This window comes from Tupaia chinensis, unplaced genomic scaffold, assembly GCF_000334495.1.
Source record: "Tupaia chinensis unplaced genomic scaffold, TupChi_1.0 Scaffold000430_1, whole genome shotgun sequence".
In the NCBI taxonomy this organism is placed as follows: Eukaryota; Metazoa; Chordata; class Mammalia; order Scandentia; family Tupaiidae; genus Tupaia; species Tupaia belangeri.
The window spans coordinates 3,105,238-3,114,638 of NW_006159935.1; the positions used below are offsets into that span (position 1 = coordinate 3,105,238).

Consider the following 9,401-nt stretch of genomic DNA (forward strand, 5'->3'; position numbering starts at 1 on the left):
CTGTAAAGCCAATGAAAGTATTTTTGCTCACCGACTGAGTTACTTTTAAAATTCCACTCACAACAATCTAGGCTTTTTCCAGCATGTGCCTCCAAGCAAAACGTCCAGCTTCTCCTCATTACCCACTTCCAAACTGCGTGCATAGGCGTCTGCCACCGCGCGCTCCGCTGCCTTCGTGCGGGCTGCTGGAACGAAGCTGCAGAGACCGGTGGCTTAGATACTACGGCAATTGATTTCTTGCAACTCTTGGGCCTGGTGGTGTGCGGTCTAGGTGCAGGCAGGTTGGTTCTGGTGAGTGACCTCCTCCAGGCAGCAACTGCAGTCATTCGGAGAAAGACTTCAGCGGAGAGATAGGTGAGAGGAGCCGTGTCGGAAGGCACAGTCTGAGCAGCCGGGAAGGAGCCAGCAAAGCCAGCAGAGAGCAGGCAGCATGAGTTGTCTGAACACACAGGGGACGCAGGGGTGTGGTGGGACATGGCCCGAAGGGGGCTTGCTATGACAATGCCAGGGTCTTCGATGGTTGGGGAGGACTGGTCTTCCATGTGGCTGGTTCTGTGACACATTCTTGAGCCACGAAACAGCATGGCCAGCCGTGCCTCAGAAAGTGCTAGGGCCGCTTCGTCTCTGGGTGGAGATAGGATGGGGAGGGCAGTGGGAAGTGACTACCGTCTGCCAGCCAGGGACTGAGGGCCATAAGCAGAGCAGTAGGGAATTTCTAAACAGTTGGATTGAAAATGCCCCACTACCCTGTCTCCTCTCCTGGTGGCGCCGCTCACAACGTGAAATGGCCTCGCCCGTGTGTTCATACACCTTCTCAGTGGAGTATAATCTCCATGAGAGCAGAGCCTTGTCTGATTTCTGAAACACGGAAGGTACTCCATAGACATGCGTGGAATGGGAGGACCAGTGCGGAAAGAGAACTGACATGACTTGACAAGCATTTGAGGCCGAGCAGGTGGGAGGCTGACCGGGAGAGATGCTATGAGCAGAGTTTTCACGTGGTCCCTGGAAGAGTGCTGAACAGGGGTCTCGACTGCTTCCCACAAATCAACTTCCTTCCCCTGCTTGCTCTCTGTGTATTTTAAAGAGATTACTCTTATTATTTATTTTTTTGGAGAGCTTTTTGTTATAGGACACATGTGCTCACCAGAGAGAGAGATAGAGAGAGAGACAGAGAGACAGAAAGCAAGAAATCACCCCCCAGGGGGATGGCCACGCCGCAATCCCTTCTCCTCCATTCTCCTCTTGGAATCTTGGGCACGCACGCACACATGCCTGGTACGAGTTTAAGCCACTGGGTCTGGGACTCAAACCTTGGTCGACTACATGGGAGTCCAGCGACACAGCCAGAGAAATTACTCTCTACAATGAGCTTGGCATGGGATATAGGGTAAGTTTGTTTGTTTTCTTTTTTGTTTGTTTTTGGTATTGCTGCTGTCTCTTGTTTTGCTTTTTTTTAAGTTTATTTTTTCAGAGAGACAGAGACAGGGAGAGGGGAAGGAGAGAGAAAGTGACTGGCAGATGCAACAGGGTTTTCATGGCAGGATGCTGCCTCCCCACACCCCACCTCAGCCAGCCCGACTAGACATGCGCGTGCCTGCTGTGTACGGGGACGTCTCAGGACCCAAACCAGGGTCTTCCCATGGGGCTCCAGCACCACTGCACTCTCTCGGCCGGCCCACGGTTGTCTGGTTTTGTGTTTAATCGAACATTTGCCGATAACGCTTTGCACTTTTTGTCTAGAGTGAGGAGGTTCGTTCTCTCTTCCACTGGAAAAGTAGCAGGACCCTTGGAGGTATGCGCAGTGAATTTTAAAGACTCATCTGCAACCAGTAAGGAAAGAATCTAAAGCTTGGCAGGCTAGAGACCAGATGTAAAGAAACTTTCTAGTTCCGGTAAGTACTGCTTCTGAGAGAGAAACTATTTTTTAAACAGAGGTGCTATATTTTCTGAGTTACTATTACAGAGGAAGGATAAATTTTTAAATCTTAATACATAAGAAAAGGGCAGGTCAAAAGAAGGAACTGCCTTGATGGGGCTGGCAGGTTGGCGTGGTGGTTAAGGGCGCTGGACTCTCACATGGTAGACCACAGTTCGAGACCCGGACCTGGCGGCTTGCTTTCTCACTCTCCCCACCCCCCACTCTATTCCTCTCTGGTCAAATGAACATAAATAAACAAAGTTAAATAATTATTTTAAAATAAAAATGAAAGGGACCAGCAGATGGCATAATGGTTATGTCGCTGGACTCCCACATAGTCAACCGTGGTTCAAGGCCCAGACTTGGAGGCTTAAAAGTCATGTCAGGCTCATGTGTGTGCATGCCCAGAATCCCACGAGGGAAACAGAGGAGAAGGGATTGCAGCATAACCATCTCCCTTAGGGGGCGATTTCTCACATTCTGTCTCTGTGTCTCTGGTGAGTGCATGCGCCCTATAGCAAAAATCTCTCCAAAGAACAAAAGAGAAGGAACTGCCCTGGAGACTTGGAAATGCGTGAAGGACATGTGACTTGTGCTTGCTTTCTGAGAAGTCAACGTGCAGACAAGGTATTGTAAGGGCAGAACCTGTGGAGTCAGAAGTTAGGCAGGAAGACCCGGCCCCATCTATACAAATCGGCCTGACTCCACCTGGAGGCTGAGCTAAGACCCTCCCTGGAGCAGGTGGCCGCATGGGAGGCTCCAGTGAAAGAGCAGCGAGGAGCGATCATGAAGCACAGGCGTGCCGGTGCGGGAACGGCCAGCAGGGCAGCAGTTCTGTGAGCAGCCCCCCAGCCCAGGCAGCCTTAGGTGTGTAGGGAGGCGCCCATCCCCTCCGGACGCCACCTTGGCTGGCACCAGGAGCATCCTTCACCCATAGTGCATGTCGCCAGACTGGGGCGTCAGAGTGACAGTCACAAAGACCGTCCCCACTCCGTTCCCCCAGACCGCCTGCCCTCTCTCCCTGGAGCTACAGTGGAGAATAGTGCTGACTGGAGACCTGAAACTCGTGTTCTGGTGTCACGGTTCTCGCTGCGAGTCCTAGGGACAGCTCAGATGGCCTAAGGTGACATGTTGGCTCAGCCCTGCACATCCCAGGCTTCCAGGGGTAGAGCTGACCCGGTTTCCACCTCTTGGGGTTGTCTTCCTGTGTGCTAGTGTCACTGTTTGCCATGGCTAGATTTCCCCTACGCGTTGTGTGTGTGCTGGGGTGAGTAGGTTGTGTATATGTGTGTGTGTGTGTATGATGGGGTGAATAGGTTATGAACGTGTGCTTGGGGTGTGTGTGTGTGTGTGTGTGTGTGTGTGCGCACATCTTTCAGAGGGCTGTGTGTGAGTGCTCTGTTTGCTGGCAGCCCCACTGGAACCACTTGGAAGCGCAGAGCAGAGCAGTTTCTCCCAGAGAGGGTACCGTTATCCTCCCAATTATGGACGATGCAAAGACCACCAATGACAGGTCCACAAAGGGCCTGGTGGGGTTGCTGGTGGGCCGCCTATAAACACATCTGCTCAGTTCTGTGTGAAGAAGTACTTCCTTAACACATTTTTTCTTTCTTGTTGAAGTACTTTCATTGTTTTCTTCAAAAAATCTGACATAAAAAAATTCTGTTTAAAAATACCCTTTTGCAGCCAGTTTATGATCTTAGTGAACAGGGACTGCTGGGGGATGGCAACTCCTCTAGAAATGAGCATGACTGGGCTGGGCTGCAAGGAGCATTTTATAGAAAAGTCCGTACACGGCTTGAGTCTCCGTCGTTGTCATCTGGTTCTAGTCTCTGTTTGGCAACAGAGTTTTATACGTGGCTCTGTGCGTGCAGCCAAAAAACCTCGCATATTTCACGACTTGCCACTCCGTTCAAAGATTTAGTTAGACCGAAGTTTATAGCACATGCTGCCGGATTAAGCGTCTAAAGTGACAGTCTCCTGGGCCCAAAATATCTCGTGTACCCACACATTTCCTGGTAGGCCGAACTTCACAAAATAAACATAGATGACCTCTCAGACATTCAGTCTTCCGGAAAGTTGAGAAATGATGCAACCTTTTGGCAATATGACACGACACATTGCTCTGCTCATGCCGAGCCCGAACTTCCCTTCTTCTGCACAGCCACGGACAAACAAGCGTCTCCATGAAGTAGCACGTCCCCAGACTCGGAGATGGCATGCACCGACTTCAATGGAACGAGACTCAGAAAATGGCCTTGGTTTGAGAAGTGCAAGTCGACACGTGACATGGGAGGAGCTGCACGGTTTCTGCGGAGTGGCAGCCAAGATGTGAGCACGTATGTGGACGCGGTTTTCCTGGGACCACCGTGCTTTCCTTTCCTTCCTCACTCCCCCTGCGTGCAGAGACGGTGCCTACACTCCACCCAGGGCTCTTCTGCCGGGAGGCGCGGTGTTCTCCCGCACGCGGAGCTGGCTGGTCGCTCTCTCCTGGAGGATGAGGAATCCCTACTGCCCTCCTGCCCGCCTCACTGGCCTCTCTGCCATGAACCAAGCTCATCTCAGGTTCCTGAGCATGGGGATGGCCTATTCTGATTTCTCTTCTTCAATAAATAGAAGCCACCCTTAAATGTTGACTACTGTGCTATGTGCTTTCTTTAACTCCTTTGATGACTTCAGATAACTTTTTCCTAATTCCAAGATGGAGTAGATAGGCCCTTACTCATTGCCCAAGATATTTTTTTGTTTGTTTTCTTGGTTGTTTTTCCCTTTAATATGTTTTCCCCCTTGTAATTGCACAATCACTGGGTTTGCTCTACTCCTAAGGGGTAATCCAGACTCACAAGGGCCATGATTCACAGTCATGGTTTACAACTCAGCACACAACCTAGTTAACGAATTGTGGACAAAAATGTGGCCCCCACGAGTTTACTTACCAGGTTGCTCATGCTTTGTTCCCAACATGTTTCCCCGGCCAACTGCTCCTTCCAGTGTGTTCCATGTGATTGTGCTTCTCAGACTAGAAAAAGGACCAGTTGTTTTCATTTCTTTTGAGTTGTTGGAAGTCATGACATATTTTTCTGTTTTTTTTTTTTAATGCAAAAATGTGTCATGACTTTTCCGACAGCTCAATATCATGCAGAAGTTCCACTGTGAGTGGGCCTACAACAGTACGTGCCGTCCTACTGTGAGTGCTAGCGTGCGGTTTGGCCAACATGCGACTCACCCCAGAGCTCTGCGTGGTCTGTGTCCTGTCCAAGGAGAGGGGGCCTCTGACCCTGCAGGGTCACGTGGCTGTTTCTACAGCTTACTTTCAATTTCTGTATGTATGTGGTCACAGAATGTGACAATGGGACAAACAGTCACCCGCCACCCACCCCGGTCTGAGTAGCACGGTCACAGGGCTCTATCCTCGCCAAATTCTCGCCATTTCTTTTCAAAAACTTACTTTTCATTTATTTTTTCCATGAGAGAGGCAGAGAGATAGACACCCCAACCAGGTCTTCATGTCACAGTCCACCCCCAGGCAGTGGACACACGTGCAGCTGGCATGCTTAGGGAGGTCCTGGAATAGGAACCTGGGCCTCTAGGGCCCATCCCACGAGCTTTTGAGCAAACTTGAATGTGTTTACTTCTGAGCTTTTATCCCCTGGGTGCCCCGTTCCCTGGCTTTGTTTGGCTTATCTTACTCTCTCTCTTTTATTATTTTTTTCTTTATTCATGATAGAGCACGTATACACACATGTAAGCATGAGAGAGAGGATCCCTCTCCTGAGGTCTGCCAGGCTGTCATCTTCCTCTAGGCTTTCAGACATTCTGCTCTCGAGCACCCACATGTGTGTCCAGAGTGTTTCAGGCTGACCAGGCTTGGGTTTTATTTTTGTTTCATGTTTTCTGTTTTAAGGTTTTTGCCATAGGGCACATGTACTCACCTGAGACAGACAGAGAGAGAGAAAGTGAGAAATCACCCCCAGGGGATATGGTCTTGCCACAATCTGTTCTCCTCTCCTCTCTTCTCAGGATTTTGGGAACAAGTGCACATGTGCCCGGGATGGTTTTCAAGCCCCCAGGTCCAGGACTTGAACCAGGGTAGGCCATGTGGGAGTCCAGTGCCTCACCACCACACCACCTGCTGGTCCCCAGGCCTGGGTTTGGAACTGTGGTTGCCATGTGGGGATCCGGCTTCTCTTGAGCAGCCAGTCTTCTTACTTGTTTTCAAAAGCAAAGCCTTGAATTTCTTTTTTTTAGAAATAATTCACATAATATAAAATTCACCATTTTACAGTATAAATCCAGTGCCTTCAGTACATCAACAAGGTTGTACACCATCACCATTATCTAATTCTGGAACTTTTCTGTCACCCCGAAGAGACCCTGGACCCATCAGGGTGTGTGTGTGTGTGTGTGTGTTTCATGCCCTTTGCCCTAGCCCCTAGCAATCACTACTTCCAGTATCTATAGGTTTTCCTTTTCTGGCTATTTTATATCAATGCAATTACTTGGTATAACACTTTCAAATCCATATTGTAGCATGTATCAGTTCTTCCCTCCTTTATAACTGAATAATATTCCATTATATGGATATACCACATTTTGTTTATCCATTCATCCTTCGATGGACTTTTGGGTTGCTTCCGCTTTTTGGCTATTCTGAATAACACTGTTGGTAATCGGCACTGGTCTGACTGGGGATCTATGTCTTCATCTGCTTAGAACTGTTGGATCATATGCTGCCTAACTGCTTAACTTTGAGGACTGCCGGAATGTTTTCCAAAATGGCTACATCATTTTACATGCCTACCACATTTATGCCAATACTTGTTTTCTTTTTTCCTTTTTTTTTTTTTAAAGAGAGATTTTTGCTTTAGGGGGGGTAATCACTACTTCCAGTATCTATAGGTTTTCCTTTTCTGGCTATTTTATATCAATGCAATTACTTGGTATAACACTTTCAAATCCATATTGTAGCATGTATCAGTTCTTCCCTCCTTTATAACTGAATAATATTCCATTATATGGATATACCACATTTTGTTTATCCATTCATCCTTCGATGGACTTTTGGGTTGCTTCCGCTTTTTGGCTATTCTGAATAACACTGTTGGTAATCGGCACTGGTCTGACTGGGGATCTATGTCTTCATCTGCTTAGAACTGTTGGATCATATGCTGCCTAACTGCTTAACTTTGAGGACTGCCGGAATGTTTTCCAAAATGGCTACATCATTTTACATGCCTACCACATTTATGCCAATACTTGTTTTCTTTTTTCCTTTTTTTTTTTTAAAGAGAGATTTTTGCTATAGGGTGTGTGTGCTCGCTGGAGAGACAGAGACAGAAAGTGAGAAATCACACCTCAGGGGGGATGGCCATACTGCAATCCCTTTTCCTCCATTCTCCTCTTGGGATTTTGGGCATGCATGCACGCATGCTTGGAGTGAATTTTAAGCTGCTGGGTCCAGGACTTGAACTATGATCGACCATGTGGGGGTCTAGCGACATAACTATTACACCATATGCTGGTCCTGTTGTTTTCGTTTTTAAAAATTATGGCCATCTTAGTAAGCATCATAAATACTTTCCTTAGTAGGCATCATAAATACTCATTGCTGACTCTATTCCCAGAAAGAATCCATCTTTTTCTCCTTTCTGCAGTTCTAAGAATGCACAGGACAGCAATGATCAGAAGAGTTCAATTCTGAGCCTTTATAATGGGTTAGGTACCATGCTAAGTGCTTTACAAGTGTGAGACACTAGAGCTCCATATTACCTTTGGGAGTTTGGTTTTATCATCTCCTCTTTACAGATGAGGGTACAGGGCAGAGAGAGTAAATTGTCCGTAGCCATGTGCTTACATGCACAAAGCTGGACTGTGAGCCCTCGGCCACGGATGCTCGTAACCGCGAGGCCTTCAATAGATGGACGCCATTTATCCTGAACGCTGCCCTATAGAACTCCACTGTCCAGTCAGAACGAGTCATGTTCGTTTCTAAACATTCGGTAGAAGTTTATCCTTACCGTACACGTTTCTATGAAGTACAATTACAATTACTTGTCATTTTTCCATTCAGGTAAGTCTTATCCCTAAAGCTTACATCATACCCAGCATCTGAAACACCAACACCATCCGTTTATCCACAAACTCCCTCCAGTCTTATCAAACAAGTAAATAACTTACTGATTTCAGCTTTCAGTTTGATCTTGAAGGGCAGCAGTTGAAAGTAATTCATCGCATATTTATTTATTTGTTTATCTTATTATTTTGTTGTGTGTGTGTGTGTGTGTGTGTGTGTATATGTATGTGTGTGTATGTCATGTTTTAGACAGGGTCTTGCTGTGTCACAACCCTCCTGCCTCAGCCTCCTGAGGCGACTTGGCACCCAGCGTTTTAGAGTGGGCTGGGAATTGAAGCTGGGCCTCCCGCGTAGTCTCAAGCAGCAGTGTCCAGTGAGTCCCGCCATGGCTGGACCTCCACCATATTTATGAATGTGTCATCTCCAGTGAAGTGTGCCAGACAGTCCTTGTTCCTACTGACTTTCTCTGTCCCATTGCCATCTCTGTCCCATTGCATTTCTTTGTTATCACACGTAAGCCCTGTTACGTTACTGAGTGTCTCCTGGTGCGGGACAGAAGCCTCCTCACCTACTAGAGTGTATCTCGGGTGAGTTATTAAATTCCTCCTCACTCCGCATTGCCCTATCTGTAGAACGGTGGTAGTAAAACAGACTTTATGTCAGTGTGATCATTGTAAGATTTAGCTGTATGTATAGATAAACACGTGTGTGTCTGTGTGTTAATAACAAATGAAAGTAAATCTTGGGACCAGCAGATGGCGTAATGATTATGTCGCTGGACTCTCATGCAGTCAACCGCAGTTCGAGTCTCAACCAGTGGCTTAAAACTCATGCCGGGCATGTGTGTGTGTGCCCAAAATGCAGAGAGGAAACTGGAGGGAAAGGGATTGTAGCATGGACATCCCCCCCCCGGGGGGGGTGATTTCTCACTTTCTGTCTGTCTGGTGAGCATACACGCCCTATAACAAAAATCTCTCTCTCAAAAAAAACAAAAAACAAAAAAACAAAAAACAAAACAGAAAGTCAATCTTGCAGTGAAGGACCTGTTTAAATTACTTGGCCATGAAATGCTCCCCTTCCTACACTTACCGAAACAACACTTCTGTACAAATGCAGGAGTCTGTGGCGCAGTCTGCCCTCCCCCACCGCGTGTTCCCAGAAGGAGTTAATCACTTCCTCTTCCTGCACGGCCAAAGCGAGTCCCACAGCCTGCAACGTGTTGTAATGTATTTGTTTACACATCCGGCTCTTTGAGGGCAGGGCCTGTCTTACTTATCTTTGTCTCTCCAATGTGATGCCTCAGCCTAAAAGGCATCCAGTCGATATGTATTGATTTGAGATTCTGTCACTGTCACCTTTGACATGTACACCTTACTCAGAACTTCAGGTGAGGGTACTAACTCTCGT

General features: G+C 47.5%; 1 long non-coding RNA gene across 1 annotated transcript; it reads left to right on the top strand.

Annotated features, from left to right (window-relative positions):
• The first annotated feature begins 1,287 nt into the window (after positions 1-1,287).
• LOC106735546 (uncharacterized) lies at positions 1,288-4,557 on the top strand. The gene is made up of 2 exons (XR_001370849.2): positions 1,288-1,895; positions 4,086-4,557. It is a non-coding gene; the product is annotated as an uncharacterized LOC106735546 (long non-coding RNA).
• The last annotated feature ends 4,844 nt before the right edge of the window (positions 4,558-9,401 follow it).